This window comes from Sapajus apella, unplaced genomic scaffold (assembly GCF_009761245.1).
Source record: "Sapajus apella isolate SASKATOON/1434 unplaced genomic scaffold, GSC_monkey_1.0 scaffold13, whole genome shotgun sequence".
NCBI lineage: Eukaryota > Metazoa > Chordata > Mammalia > Primates > Cebidae > Sapajus > Sapajus apella.
Window position 1 is genome coordinate 20,762,741 of NW_022436953.1, and position 15,229 is coordinate 20,777,969.

At 49.1% G+C, this 15,229-nt stretch overlaps 1 long non-coding RNA gene across 1 annotated transcript; it reads right to left on the reverse strand.

Annotated features, from left to right (window-relative positions):
- Positions 1-10,819: 10,819 nt before the first annotated feature.
- LOC116553996 lies at positions 10,820-12,305 on the reverse strand. Its single transcript, XR_004269997.1, has 2 exons — positions 12,216-12,305; positions 10,820-11,085 (listed from the first exon to the last, which is right to left on the reverse strand). It is a non-coding gene; the product is annotated as an uncharacterized LOC116553996 (long non-coding RNA).
- Positions 12,306-15,229: the final 2,924 nt, after the last annotated feature.

Here is a 15,229-nt window from a genome sequence, read left to right on the forward strand (position 1 = left end):
GCTGACTGGAATTATATTATTAGATAGGGACAGTGGCTCATTCATTTTCGTATTCTCAACTCCTAAGGCAGAAACTGATTGGAGAGTTTTGCTGTGCTTCTTTGTTGAAGAGAGGGATGGCTGTCTTGTGATGTGTCATTTGTCTCTCTCTCTCTCCCTCTCTAGGTGCATATCTCCAACTAGGTCTGAATCCTCCCTGATGATGCTTGTCCTCTTTCCCCCACAATGCGTGGCTTGGTGCAAGGGCTCAGTGAACATTAGCCCAGCAAAGAGAGGCAGGGAAGAGGAAAGAGATGAACATCCTAGTGCTCCCATGGAAGGCTCCTCTTTCCCTCCTCAGACATGTGGGGAGGCAGTGTTTCTTCTCTCCAGAGAGCACAGGCTGGGGACAGTAAGCAGCCCCCTTAACCAGGGCTTTGCTTGGTTCTGCAAGAGAATGAGAGGGCCCCTCAGATGATTTTTTTTTTTTTTGAGATGAAATCTCACTCTGTCATCCAGGCTAGAGTGCAGTGGGGTGATCTCAACTCACTGCAACCTCTGCCTCCTGGGTTCAAGCAATCCTTTTGCCTCAGCCTCCTGAGTAGCTGGGATTACAAGCATGTACCATCATGCCCAGCTAATATTTGTATTTTTAGCAGAGATGGGGTTTTGCCATGCTGGCCAGGCTGGTCTCGACCTCCTGACCTCAAGTGATCTACCTGCCTCAGCCTCCCAAAGGCTCATGCTGGGATTATAGGTGTGAGTCACTGCACCCAGGCCCCCTCAGATATTTCGAGTCTCCAGCAGGATGAGGCAAGGGCAGACATGGCAGCAGCAAGGAGGCACTTCCCCAAAAAGCAACAGTGCATCTAATCTTTAGTAAGAGAGTAACCTCCTCTGTGCCCACAGGGCACCAACCATTGTGTGTGCATTTTCTTGTTGACTCTCACAAGTCTTATGGGGCAGGCACTGTTATCATGCCCATTTTACAGATGAGAAAGCAGACTCAAAGAGTTCGAGAGGCTTTCTGAGGCCAAACAGCTTGTTCCTAGAGGGGCTGGGTGTTGAGCGCAGACTAGCTTGAATCCAGAACTTGGGCACACAGGTGCCAGGCCTAGAGAAAAAGGAAGGCATTGTTATACCAAGTGTGAATGTACCATGCAGGTGGTAAGGCCTTTAACCTGAGCTAGCGCATTTGCCCGTCTGGTGGCGAGGACTTTAACCTGAGCTAGCCCGTTCCCCAGTCTGGTGGCAAGGACTTTAACTCCGAGCTAGCCCATTCCCCAGTCTGGCGGTGAGGACTTTAACCCTGAGCTAGCCCATTCCCCAGTCTGGTGGTGAGGGCTTTAACCTGAGCTAGCCCATTTGCCCATCTGGTGGTGAGGGCTTTAACTTGAGCTAGCCCATTCCCCAGTCTGGTGGTAACGACTTTAGCCCTGAGCTAGCCCTAGTCTGGTGGCAAGGGTTCCCTAGTCTGGTGGCAAGGGCTTTAACCTGAGCTAGCCAGTTCCCCAGTCTGGTGGTGAGGGATTTAACCCTGAGCTAGCCCATTTGCCCATCTGGTGGTGAGGGCTTTAACCCTGAGCTAGCCTGTTCCCTAGTCTGGTGGCAAGGGCTTTAGCGTGAGCTAGCCAGTTCCCCAGTCTGGTGGTGAGGGCTTTAACACTGAGCTAGCCCGTTTGCCCATCTGGTGGCGAGGGCTTTAACCTGAGCTAGCCCGTTTGCCCATCTGGTGGCAAGGGCTTTAACCTGAGCTAGCCCATTCCCCAGTCTGGTGGCAAGGACTTTAACCCTGAGCTAGCCTGTTCCCTAGTCTGGTGGCAAGGGCTTTAACCTGAGCTAGCTGGTTCTCCAGTCTGGTGGTGAGGGCTTTAACCCTGAGCTAGCCTGTTTGCCCATCTGGTGGCAAGGGCTTTAACCTGAGCTAGCCCGTTTGCCTGTCTGATGGCTCCAGGGAGCTTCTCTCCAGTTCACAGATGAAGAAAAGGGGATTTGCACCAGGTGGAACTGTTGCAGCCTAGCTGCATCCATCCAGCGTCTTCCCTGCAGACCAGGCATGACCTTCCAAGTCCTGGTATGCTTGTCCTTAGGAATCTGACTCCCACCACCATCCCAATCACCCCAGAGAGTGCCTGCCTGCTTCCACCTCTCCAGGCTTGTATCTTTGTATCCAACGATCCAAAGATACAAACGTCACCTACAGCCAGAAGGAACTTAGAACCCTGACGTTCTCTGGCTGAGCTGCAGGCCAGCAGCCTTCTGGGCTGGGGCCCCTCCTTGAGGTGGGTCTTGGCCACCTGACTCCAGGCATCTCCATCCTCCCTCCTAGGCACAACGGCTTAGTTCCATCATGGGGCTTTGCTCTCAGGCTGATATTTCCTCAGGGATCACAGTGGCTGGGCTCCAGAATCTGTCTGGGGGAGTCCTGCTGAGTGTTGGCGACCAAAATGATCCCTGGCTGAGCAGATGCTTCCATTGGGCCCCCAGACACTGTTTTCAGAGTGGCTGCCCTGAGATGTGTCCTTAACAAGAGGTGGGGCTCTCCCTGGGGTGCTGGCGGCTGGGAGGGAGTTTTACCTGCGGCCTCTGTTTGGAGGTTTGAGCCATGTTTACTGAGGTCAGGAGTTAGAGACGAGCCTGGCCTACATGGTAAAACCCTGTCTCTACTAAAAATACAAAAATTAGCCAGGTGTGGTGGTGGGCGTCTGTAATCCCAGCTACTCCACAGGCTGAGGCAGGAGAATCACTTGAACCTGGGAGGTGGAGGTTGCAGTGAGCTGAGATCATGTCATTGCACTCCAGCAGCCTGAGCAACAAGAGTGAAACTTTGTCTCAAAAAAAAGAGAAGACTCTTCACCAACAGATTGGGAGTTAAAGGTCAAAGGTCAAGCTATCATCAGGATGCTATGCCATTCCACATCCAGTGACTCAGGTCAGGTGATGACAGATCCACGCTGCAGAGAGCCATAGAGCATGCCTTCTGCTGGCTTCACCTGCTTACTGTGAAACACTTTTATGAGGGCATATTTCCCTGGCGTGGGGCTTCTTTCCAGAACTTTATGGACATTTGTATCTTCCAGACAAAGTGCATTTCACAGTGAGAGAATTCTGGGAGTTTACCTGCTCCCCCAGGTAACAGGATTTTGGTCACTCTTGGGCCTCCCAGTGTTGAAGGGAGATGCTAGACAAAGCATGCAGGCCTGAAGGCAAGGACTAATAGAATTTCAAGAGCCAGAGGGCAGGTAGGAGCCTGGGTTTCAGGGAGAGAGGGAGGGCAGGTGGGCAGTGGTGGGTAGGGAGCAGAGACCAGACCAAACAGGATTGAAGTAGGGTCAGAAGATCCCACGTGCTGGAGATGAGAACACACGTTGCCAATCACATACATTCTGGATGAGACGGCCCACTGGCAGAACCTCTTAGGAGGGCATGGTGGCACTCACTCTCTAACAGAAGCTAAAGGGCACATGCCTGTTGGCCAAGAAACTCCACTTACAGGTATTTATCTGACACACTCCTGCATGTTTGCAAAGAGGTATTCACAAGGCATTCTTTACTTAGGTGAGAAATGAGATATCTCATTAGCCCGCTTCACTGGGGGACCAAGGTGTCGGTCATACAATAGAATGCCAGCCTGTGATCCAGATGAAAGAATGAGGTGGCCTCATATAGATGGATCTCTAACATATATTAGGTTGAAAAGCAGAGCAAGTGAATGACAACACGGTGCAGGATAATATGCATTACATACTCGCCTTTGAATGCGTGTGCCGTGTACGCATGGAAACACCTCTGGAAGGACAGTCAAGATGCTGGGACAGTGGTTGCCTCTGAGAAGATGACTGGGAGGCTAGGTGCTAGGAGGGAGGAGGATGCGCTTCTCACAGTATGTCCTTGGATTGCTTATATTACTTTTAGCATGTTCCGTGCACAATGTATCAGATCTTTCTTTCATGCCCCCACCGCTGTCCCACGACAGCTGCAATCTAGGGAGGGAGTGATGGCTTAAGCTAGTGAGGCCTGGAACACAGGGCCTGACTGATGTCCCCTAGGTGACAGTGTGGGTGAGGACACACCCAGCACACCAGTGTCTGTTTTATGCTGATGAACAGATTTGTCATTGGTACTTTTGCAAGACTGCAATGAAATTCTGGCTGAGGGTGCAGTCCCCCAGCTGGGGCCCCGAGGCTTTTGCAATTCACCCATGGATGGCTTGTCAGCAAATCTTTATGGAGCAACACACTCTGTGCTAGGTGCTAAGTACACAGTGATGAGCAAAACGTGCAAAGACTGTGCCCTCTTCAACTTGGATAGCCAGTGGGGATTAGGAAAAGAAATAAGTGAACAACCCCCCAATACGGTCAGAGTTGTGATCAAGTAGGCTATGCAGAGGGACAGGAGGGCCTGAGAGCTGCTTCATACAGGGTGAGGATGGAGGGCTTCTGAGGAGGGATGTCCAGGCTGAGATCCAAAAGGCAAAAAAGAGCTGGTAGGGGGAGGTGGGTGGCAGCCAGGAGTGAGCAGAATGGCAGGTGGAGGGGCTGTGTTGGGAGGCCATGGAGGACAGTCTGGAAGGACTGAAGGGCAGCCAGTGTGGCCACAGAGTAGTGCGTGTGAGAGACGGGCAGCCAGGTGAGGTTGGTGGGAAGGCGGTAGGAACACCATGCTCCTGCTGCCCTGACTGTGGCAGTCAGGCCCATGGGTCACCCACCTTCTCAGGGTTGGCATTTGCCTTTTCTTGCCCCACTCTTCCAGCTGGATTCAACCACTCCATAACTCCAGCGGAGGATGAGACCCTGATATCAGTTCCTTCCCTGGCCAAAGGCTTTGCTCATCATAAGACATATGTTGTAGAGGATCAAGATTTCTGTAACAACATCTTGCAGAAATAGTTTTAGTTCACCCATGCTGAGGTGGAGGCAGGGAAAACCAGGACTGAGTCGACAGTGCCCCAGGCTTCGTGTGCCTTGTCCATGTTCTAGATGACCAAGAGTTCTGCAATAACGTACTGCAGAATTAGGTGACGTGGAAAAGGGGGCTTTAGGGTGCATCAGGCAAAATCATGTTTGGCTGCCTGGGACAGAAAATACCAGAACATACAGCTATATAGCTTAAAGAAGAGTTTTATTTTTTGTAGATAAACAAAGTTTGGAGGTAAATCTGGACTCCTGAATAAGTCCTAGCTCATCCATAAGAAGCTACTGCATGGCCCAAGATGGCTACTCAAATGCTAGCAATTGCATCTGCATTTCAGACAGGAGGAGGAATGCGTGGGGAAGAGAAGGACATATTTCTTTTTTTTGTACTTTAGGTTCTGGGGTCCATGTGGAGACCATGCAGGGTTGTTGCATAGGTACGTACATGGCAAGGTGGTTTACTGCCTCCATTCCCCCATCATCTATATTTGGCATTTCTCGCCACATTCTCTCTCCCTGCCCCACACTGTCCCTCCCCTAGCCTCCTGCAACTGACCCCAGTGTGTGATGCTCCCCTCCCTCTTTAAGGTTCCTTCCTGGAAATCATACATGATTTATGTCTGCCTGTATTTCATTGTCCAGAATTCATCACAGGGCTGCACCTAGCTGCAGGAAAAGCTGGGAAAGTTAGTTTTTATTCTGGGTGGTGATGTGCCAAGCTAAAGCCATCAGGGGTTCCATGTTAAAGGAAGAAGAGGGAAATGAAGAATGCCAGACACTCAGCATTTTCTGCCACATAGGTTCAAATGAATTTGAGACATACTTGGTTAAACAAAGTTAAACAGGTTTCTTTACTGCAGAATATCTGAGCCTTTAGCACGCTAATGGGCATGCTAATCGTAAAAGAGGCTATAGTAGTATGTAGCCTTTACAAAATGTATTAAGTTATGGAACTGGGTTGTGTGTGTGATGCACATTATGGAACTGGTGTTCTGCAGAGGATATTCAGGTAAACAGAGTCCTTGATGAACTATGGAATTCAAAAATAACCAAGCTAGGCAACACGCTTTCATTTTAAAGGCTCAATGCTATTCCTTCAATCAGCCTAGACCACCCATCATGGATCAGACAGGCCCTGAGCTAAGTGACATGAAATGTCAGAACAGAATGTGGACTGGGAGTGTGTGACATTGGCCTGCAGAATCAGGTGGCTGGGGGTAGAGGCTGTGGACAGCCTGGAGTTGGGTGGGCGGAAAACGATTGGTGCCAGGCAGTAAGTCTGGAGGGGTGAGTGAAGCCAGCCAATGAAAGGCCTCTAGCACCGTGCCAAGGATGTGTGCCGTCTTGTTATGGCACCTGGAAGGAGACCGCGGGGTGCAGAAGGGCCAGGTACCTGGGAGTAACCTGCGGTCTTTCCTCCTCCCTGGTTCCCAGCCTACTGCCGTATCAGGAGCTTCTTCCTGTCCCAACACCAGACAGTGAGTTGGTCACCAGAGCACATAGGCCTCTGCAGGTTGCAAAGCTCTGTCACCTCCTTTCTCTTACATTGTCACAAGAAGCCTTATAAGTAGAGAGAGTAGGTTGGGCGTGGTGGCTCATGCCTGTAATCCCAGCACTTCGGGAGGCTGAGGTGGGTGGATCACCTGAGGTCAGGTGACTATCTTTGTCAACATGGTGAAACCCCGGGTCTACTAAAACTACAAAATTAGCTGGGTGTGATGGTAGGTGCCCAGCTACGCAGGAGGCTGAGGCAGGAGAATTGCTTGAACCTGGGAGGCAGATGTTGCAGTGAGCTGAGATTGTGCCATGGGCGACAAGAGCGAAACTGTCTCAATAGAAAGAAAAGGAAGTAGAGCAGAGAGGGCTGCTCCCCACTGTACAGAGAGGCGGGGACAGCTCCAGCACCTGCAAGCTCCAACAGTAAAGGGGAGGGAGTCACACCTTGGTGGGTGTGTGGAGAGAGGAGGCTGAGAGAAGTTCCTCCGGCAGGTCTGAGCTCCACACGGGGCCTCTCCCTGCTGGTAGAGGTTCCCGGTGGAGGCTGCTCCACCGCGCAGGCAGGGAAGAACCTGGATCTATTCCTGAAGGCTGCCATGATGCAGGACCAAAGACTGGGTGCCTTCAAGCAAGAGGAATCTTTTCTCCCATGCTTCTGGAGGTCAGAAGTCTGGAATCAAGGTGCCGGCAGTGCATACTCCCTCCGAAGCTTCTAGCGGAGGCTCCTTCTCCCCTCTTCCAGCCCTGGGGGGTTGTTGGCAATCTTGGTGCTCCTTGGCTTCAGGTGCGCGACTCGGATCTCTGCCTGCCTTGTCCCATGGCATCCTCCCTGTGTGCGTGTGTCTCTGTGTCTTTGCATGGCTTTCTCCTCTTTGTGTCTATGTTCAGATTTCCCTTGTCTTAAGAGGACACCAGCCACTGGATTAGAGCCTGACTGAAGCCAGCGTTGCCTGTCTTTCCTTGATGACATCTGCAAAGACCCTGTTTACAAATAACACAAGCAGAGGTACCCAAGGTTAGGACTTACCAGATCTTTCAGGGGAACCCAGCAATCTAAATAGACAGTTTTCCCTCTTCAGCTCACACCTGAGCCAGCCTGGGGCCATGGGAGAGACCTAGAGCCGATGTCAGGTCCTGCGGCTCTAACCTCCAGCCAATCGGCAAATCCCGCTTATCTCTAATTTATTAGCCTTTGCATGGATCTAATGCCCCTCAGCGTAGAGCCCTACAAACACACACTGTTTACTGACTCCCAGCCAGGTATGTGGTGGGGGAGCTGGGCCAGCTGGCAGAGAGCATCACCCCCGGCCAGGAAGGCAGGCAGGGATATGGCCAAGTTTTCTTCCTGGGAGCCTCCTCCTAGCCACAGATGGTCATTGGCAACCAGGCGGCGGGGCAAGCTGGCAGGCAGCCCTGGCCCACCTGGACCCTATCTCCTGCCCTGGCCTTCTGACCTTCTCACATGGCTGCATCAACAGCCAGGCCTCTCTCTGGCCCCGGGTGGTAGCGATAGGGATGCTTCGATTCTATTAATTTCAACAACCATGGTCAGTTTGCTTTCTCTGTGCATCACAGATTCCTACCTGTCCTCCGAGGCTGTGCAAGTTCACTAGGATTGTTGTAACAAAGTACTACAAACTGGGTGTTTAAATGACAGAAATGTACCGTCTGAGTTCTGGAGGCTGGAAGTCTGAAATCCAGGTGTCAGCAGGGTTGCTGCTTTTTTGTTTTTTGAGATGGAGTCTCACTCTGTCACCCAGGCTGCAGTGCAGTGGCGTGATCTCTGCTCATTGCAACCTCAGCCTCCTGAGTTCAAGAAATTCTCCTGTCTCAGCCCCCTGAGTAGCTGGGACTACAGGCGCCCACCACCACACCTGGCTAAATTTTGTATTTTTTGTAGAGATGGGGTTTCACCATGTTGGCCAGGCTGGTTTCGAACTCCTGACCTGAGGTGATCCGCCTGCCCCAGCCTCCCAAAGTTCTGGGATTACAGGTGTGAGCCACCGTGCCCGGCCTGCTTCTTTTGGCAGTTCCTTCCTTCCTCCTTTTTGCTGGGAGGAAGAATTTGTTTGAGGTCTCTCCCTGGCTTCTGGTGCTTTGCCAGCAATCTTTGGCATTCCTTGGCATTCCTTAGCTGCATCAGCTGTGTCTCCGCCTTCATCTTCTTGTGTGCTTGTCTTCAAATTCTGCTTTTTATAAAGTCACTAGTCATATCGGATTGGGTCCCACCCTCTTCCACTATGACCTCATCTTAACTAATTACCTCTGCTATGCTTCTATTTCCAAATAAGGTCACATTCTTAGGTATTACAGGTTAGGATTTGAACATCTGAATTTTGGGGTGGACTCAATTCAGCTCATAACAGAGGCCAATCAGAAATCTCACCTCCTCCAGGAAGCCTTTGGCACTCAAACTCATGCAATCCCCCCTTCCTGGAACTCCCATAGCACATAATGTCTGAGGAACTCAGTGACCCAGGGCCACATGGGTGTTTATATTCTGTTTCTCTGAGGTTGGACTTAACTCCGGCTCAACGGCATTTAGTTTTTGAACACAAGCACAGCACAGCAGAAGCCCTCTTATCTGATGTTATTAGGACTGGTAGTTGGGTAGTAAATTGAAAATCCAACAGGATGCCAGCAAGCAGCATGGGTCAGCATGTGGTGGGCAACAGATTTATGCAGGAGTAGACTGTGGCCATCAGAAGTGTGTGTGCGTGAGAGTGTGTGAATGCATGTGTGTGTGTGTTGTGCATGGCAGTGTATGCATGTGAGTATATGGGTGTGAGCATGTCTCTGGGCATGTGGGCTCATGGAATGGGTATGATCGCGTGCATGTGTGTGTGAGTGGGTGTGGATGTGTGGATGTGGATATGTGGACAGCCAGGGAGGCCAAGGAGATGGGGAGCATACGGCCTTTGCCTAGCAAGGTGTAGCAAAGTCAAGTGGTGTGTCTCTGGGAAAGAGGGGGACACTGGGCCAGGAACTGGAGCTCTTGGTCTCCGCCACATCTCTGTGGATTCAGGGGAGATGTGTGCATAGTCATTACAATGTGACACTTCCGTCCCCATCGCGGATCACCCATGTCATCTAATGCACTCCCATTGAATTCCAGATTCACTCAGTGCTGCCATCAGCTCCCCAGGAGCTCTCCCCCCAGGGAGGGAATGTGGCCATGAGTAGACACTCAGACCCAGCATGTAGGGACAGAGGGAGGCAGCCTGCCCAGCCATACCTCCCAGTTCCTCTCCTCAATAGCTGGTGTTCTTGTGCAAGTTACTTACCCTCCCTGAGCTTCTTTGAAGTGGGTTTAATAATAGTACCTGCCACATAGGTTGTTGTGAGGATTGATGAGATGACCCATATAATGTGCTTAGCACAATGGCTAGGATATGGCAGGCTTCCAAAAGTATAAGCTACCATCATAATGATTAATATGATAATAAATGAAAACATCTGTATTGTTTGTCATATGTGCTCCAGCGGGCTGACTGCATTAGGCCTCCTGAGGGCACGATCTGCTGTTCATCCTATATCCCCAGGGCTAGTACATTGAAAATCCTACAGAAATGCCAGCAAGCAGCATGCCACAGGGCCTGGCATATAGCAGATGCTCAGGAACTGTTTGTTGCAGAAATGAATGACTGTGAGTGAGTGAGTGGCAAGTCATGTTTCTAGGCCCATAGGTCCAGGACTGTGGTAGCTCTGCAAAGGTAAGCCATTCTATATATTTACACTTGGTGACTGGGCCACCTTTCCCTGGGGACTGTGAACCCCAATCAACCCTGGCATGTTACTCACTCTTGAACGGGAGGTAGGAAGGGGAGGAGTTTGGAGCTGGAGTTCCCTGAGCAGCCACTTGGTCACCAGGCCAGGGCTTGGGTCATTAGCACCAAACTTGCCATGCTGTTGAATTGGGTCATTTATGTCTGCTTCTGTTTTAGTCTGGAGGGAAGCACAGGCATCACTGAGAAAAGTCCGTGTTCTCTGATGCCTTGCTACTTATTCTAAGTGTGTTCCATGGACCAGCAAAGTGGACCTAATCTAGGAGCTTGTTGGAAATGCAGAATCTCAGGCCTGACCCATGGAATCAGAGTTTACATTTCAACAAGATCCCCAAGGGCTGTGCGTGCATATCAAAGTGTGAGAGTTTTCTGCCCTAGTGCCACTGCCTTGAGAACCTATGGCTTCGTCATCTCTAGAAGAAAATCTAGCCTTTGTGAGGTGCCACTTCTCCTGCACTCCCAAATGCACATCCCAGCCCTTGGCCAATTAGAATGAGGTTGTCCAGGGATGTACAGTGCTCTTGCTATTTCTGGCATCTCATCTCCCATCTCCTTTTCTGAAGCTCTTACACTGGTCAGCAACCTGGCCCTCCTTTGCTGTTATGATGAGAAACTTCTCTGCTGTTTGCTGATTGAATTGATATTTGTTTTCTTGAAAAGCATGTTTTAATTCAAGGGAGTTTTTGTTAAGGCAAGTCTGTCTGCTGTGAGTTTTATCTCCTCTCTGTTGCTTCCTGGTGGGTGCCACCCCAGGTCCTGGTATGCATATTCTGGAGCCCAAGGGCCAAACAACATCCTTAGGCTTCCAGACAATCACCGGCCCCTCCTCCACATCTTTCCTCATCTATCCAGCTGTGCAGACCTGGCACATGGGCATGCCCTGCCTTCCTATTTCCCAGCTCGTACCTGCTCTGGAGAGAATACAAACATATGTCAATGACAACGCATAAAATCCGATGACAGCCCAAGAACTCCTAAATCTTCCAAATTGCTGTCTGCACTTCCTCCCTCTTTATATCCTGGCATGCCTGAGCTGACCCGCCCCCCAGATCCAGTCCCAGCAGCTGTAATGATGGGTCTGCTTCTTCCAGCTGCTTTGGGAAACGCTGGTGCTCCAGGTACCAGCCTCTTCCTGGCTGCACCTCTCCAGAGTTGGATACAGCTAAGGAGCAAGGGTCCCTGGGGATTGGGAACAGGACAGGGCCTAGAGCACTCCCAGATCCAAGAGTCCTTTGGCTTTCCACGTGGAAAACTAACCAAGAGATGACCAAATCCAGTGAATTCACCACAGGAATACACTGCAGGGAAAAAGAGAATTCCCAGTTGGGAGACTTGTGGCAAGGAGAGTGTGCCTCCTTCCCAAGCAGCTTAGTGCTAAATATGGAAACTCTGAAGAAAAGTTACAATTTTCCTTGGGCATCTGGAAATTAGGTTCTGCTCTCAGGTTCAAGTTAAAAACAGTGGTTGAAATTCTGGTGTCAACTTTGCCAGGTAAGAGGAGATTGGGGGAGCTCCTTGCTGGTGACGTGAAATCCTGGCTGGCCTCTGTATTGGTGAAGGGTTTTGGGAGACAAAGGCTCCAGGACAGCCCATTTGCTCATCACAGGTACAAAGAGGCTGATACTTGGCCTCCAACCCTTTTTTTAACTCTAGAGAAAAATCTTTCACTTTGATTGGGGAGAAGCAAAGCCATTTCATAACTCATTTCTTGATGAAGAATGGATCATTTTAAAAAGCTTCCCACCTCTTTTACCAACTGACCCTATAATTAGACAAAGCATTCATTTCCTTTTTACTTCTGGCTCCCCAAAGCAAGACCTAGTGGTCAGGGGCTATCAGGAAACAGATGGCACACTCAAATCAGGATGCTTTAAGGAGTCCCTAAAATAGAAAAAGGCATATCCTGCCCACACCTGCCTTGACTAAGGTATGGGCAGGGTATAGGGAAACCAAGAGGGCTGGTGCCGTATCCTGGAGCTGGGATCTCAGTGCAGGGCTCTTACCACCCCTAGGCCTTAAGGGGCAGAGAGGAGAGAATTACTGAATCTGGGAGGAGACGGTCAAGCGGACTGTGGTATTGACAGGAGCTGGGATCTTCAGCCGAGGTGTGCAGCCAGCCTGAGATGACCCTGTGAAAAAAGAGACAGAGGAAGAAATACGCCACCTTCACTCACCAGCTTCCTTTTAGTCTGCCAGAGACCCCCTTGACCAGACTCAGCCTAGAACCAGAGGTGGCACAGCCTATTACTGTGGGACAGACAGGTCAGTCTCGTGGGGTAGTGAGCAGCATGGAGAGAGGCAAAGGGTGGATCTGGAGAGGCTGAGAGGAGCCACCTGGCACTGGTGCTGCTTTTACATTCCCCCTGCACCCCACCTGATGCAGTCCTTCTTAAAACTGCTGCCATGCAAGCATCTCGTCACTTTGCTCTGAAGCACCCGTTTGTGGCTGTCATCAGTATATATTGCCTGGATCTCTCTTCTGCCAAGCCAGTTTGTAAGCCCATAGAGACAGAGATTGTGTCTCTCTTGGATTTACCCACCGCCCTGGGGTACATATGTTCCAAGTCTCCTCTGGCTTTCTACGTGGAGAACCAACCAAGAAATGAATAAATCCAGTGAATCAGCCACAGGAATCCCACGGCAGGACAAAAGAGAATTTCCAATTGGGAGAGTTGCGGCAAAGAGAGAGTGCCTTCTTCCTAAGCAGCACAACATATGTGCAAAACATGCACGTGTGTGTGTGTGTGTGTGTGTGTGTATGTGTGTGTGTGTGTGTGTGTGTGTATGTGTGTGTGTGTGTGTATGTGTGTGTGCGCGCGTCAGCAAGGAGAGGCCAGGTGACGTTGCAGGTAACAACCACCAGATCTCAGCAGTGTTAGACAATAAACGTTTTCTCTTGTTCACATTGCCTGTCTATTGCGGGTCAACATAGAGTGCTCTGCATTGTCATAGTTAGTTTGGGTCCCATGATGTCTTTGCCTCAACACACACATCCGGAATTACAACAGGAGAAAGAATATGGAGTGAATTACTCACTGGCCCAATGTGTCCCTTCTGTACACATTTCATGGGCCAAAGTGGGCTTGTGGCCATGCCTAACTTTCACAGTCAGGGAAGTAGAAGCCTCCCATGCTCAGAAAGCAGAGAACTGAACTATTTGGTGAACAGTCTCCCAAAGAGGCTGAGGTTGGTCTCTACCAGGGAGCCACGGAGGAATGATTAATAATTTTGAATTAAACTGAACAGTAGGTATCACTAAAAATTAAATGAATAAACAAATCTATGCCTTTTGACATAGTTCAAATCAGTGAACTCAGCAACGGAAAAAAAAAAAAATCAGCAAATCAACTGCCCAGGAATTATAGAAATTGAATGACTTGTAAGACACAGACTGGTTTATATTACAATACCCCATTTCTGTCTGGTTTCAGCGTAGCCTATGTTGTTTGACATGAATTGTGCCTGGGATGTGGATTCTTCATTGGGGGAATTCTTCCCCAATTTGATTATGTTATTTTTTTCCAGATTCTTATGTCTTCAGCTATTCTTTAAGACTTGAATAGATTGATAAAGATCTCACTGATCCTGATGCCCTCTTTGGCTCAGCTCCAAAGGGGACGTAGCCACTGCCACACTTGCTTCCCTGCCTTCTGTGGGACATCTCCGTGCATGGCATCCTGCATTATCCCCAGGCATCAGGCTATAAAACGGCCCTATCCTGAGCCCCTCCCAAATCCCTGGATCTTACAGGAAATAACCTCACCTCAAAAGTAGAAAAGGGTGAAAAAACATTTTCAGATCTGAGCAATCACTTTGTTGAAAAATTGAAACCAAGTTTTCAGGATTATTTTAAAAAGCAGAAAAGTATGTTCACTCATCTTCAGAAATTGTCCATACCTAAAAACTGTTTACGTAGTGATGCAGGCTGGCCGGGTTATTATAAGATTGTCTCAGCCACTTGGCTTCCCAAAGAAATTGCCTTGAAAAATCATGAAGAGCCTGGGACTAAAGATGTAAATGATGGCAATAATTTTTTTAAAAAAACAAATGGCCAAAAAACTATGATATCTATTCTCTGTTCCCTCCTGTTTTTAAGTAATCTTTTGCACACCATGAACCCTGAAAGCAAATGCTAATAATGCTTCCTCAGAGTAAATTGTCAAAGTAATTTTGATGGCTGGACTTAGGCAGATGGACGTTTTATTTACAACAGCAAACCAGATTTCCTGGGGTAAACACCAATTCATGAGATCTCTAAGGAGCTTTGTGTGCCTAGAAGAGAAAGATGAGAATGACCTGTGACTCAAGACGTGCATGATCTCAGTGATAGTTATGGTGACAGTAATCTTACAAGCCTACAAAGGTTGGGTGGCTAGCAGGGTCCTTCCCTGTCTTCTGAGGGGGTCTGGGTCTATTCAGCTATGGAACCATCTTAAGGGCCCTTTTGAGGTCCTGCCTGTCATCTTCAGTTTTTTCAGCAACTCACATTCTGATATGACCTGCCAGGGAGGGGGTGAAAATGATCAGCAGTGGCAACTTCCACTTTTATAATTCCTTTACCTAATGGTAAAAATAGGACATGCCCATTCATTGCAGAGAATTTGGAAAATATGAGATAAAAAGAAGAAAATAAAAGGCAACCGTATTTCCCCACCCACTGATAATCACCATCAACTTTCTGATGTCCCCCTCTTCCTTCTTAAGCTTCAGTTTTCCATGTATGGATTTTTAAATTTTTTCAACCATGCATTCATCCTTATTTATTGAGTGCATACTATTGCTCTGTTCCCATCATCAGCGATGTAGCAGTGAATAAATAAAGTCCTGTTCTCATGGAGATGAAGTAATATCAGAGACAGTTACTAAAATTCAGAGGGCAGAAAGACCATTGGAGAATCTTCAAACACTTGGAAGTTAAACAGCATACTTCTAAATAATTCATGGGCTAAAGGGGGAGTCTAAAAGGGAATTAAAAACACATAGGACTCTGAGGTGCAGTTAAAGCAGTGCTGAGAGGAAAATTTATAACACTAAATGCTAACATTAGAAGAGGAA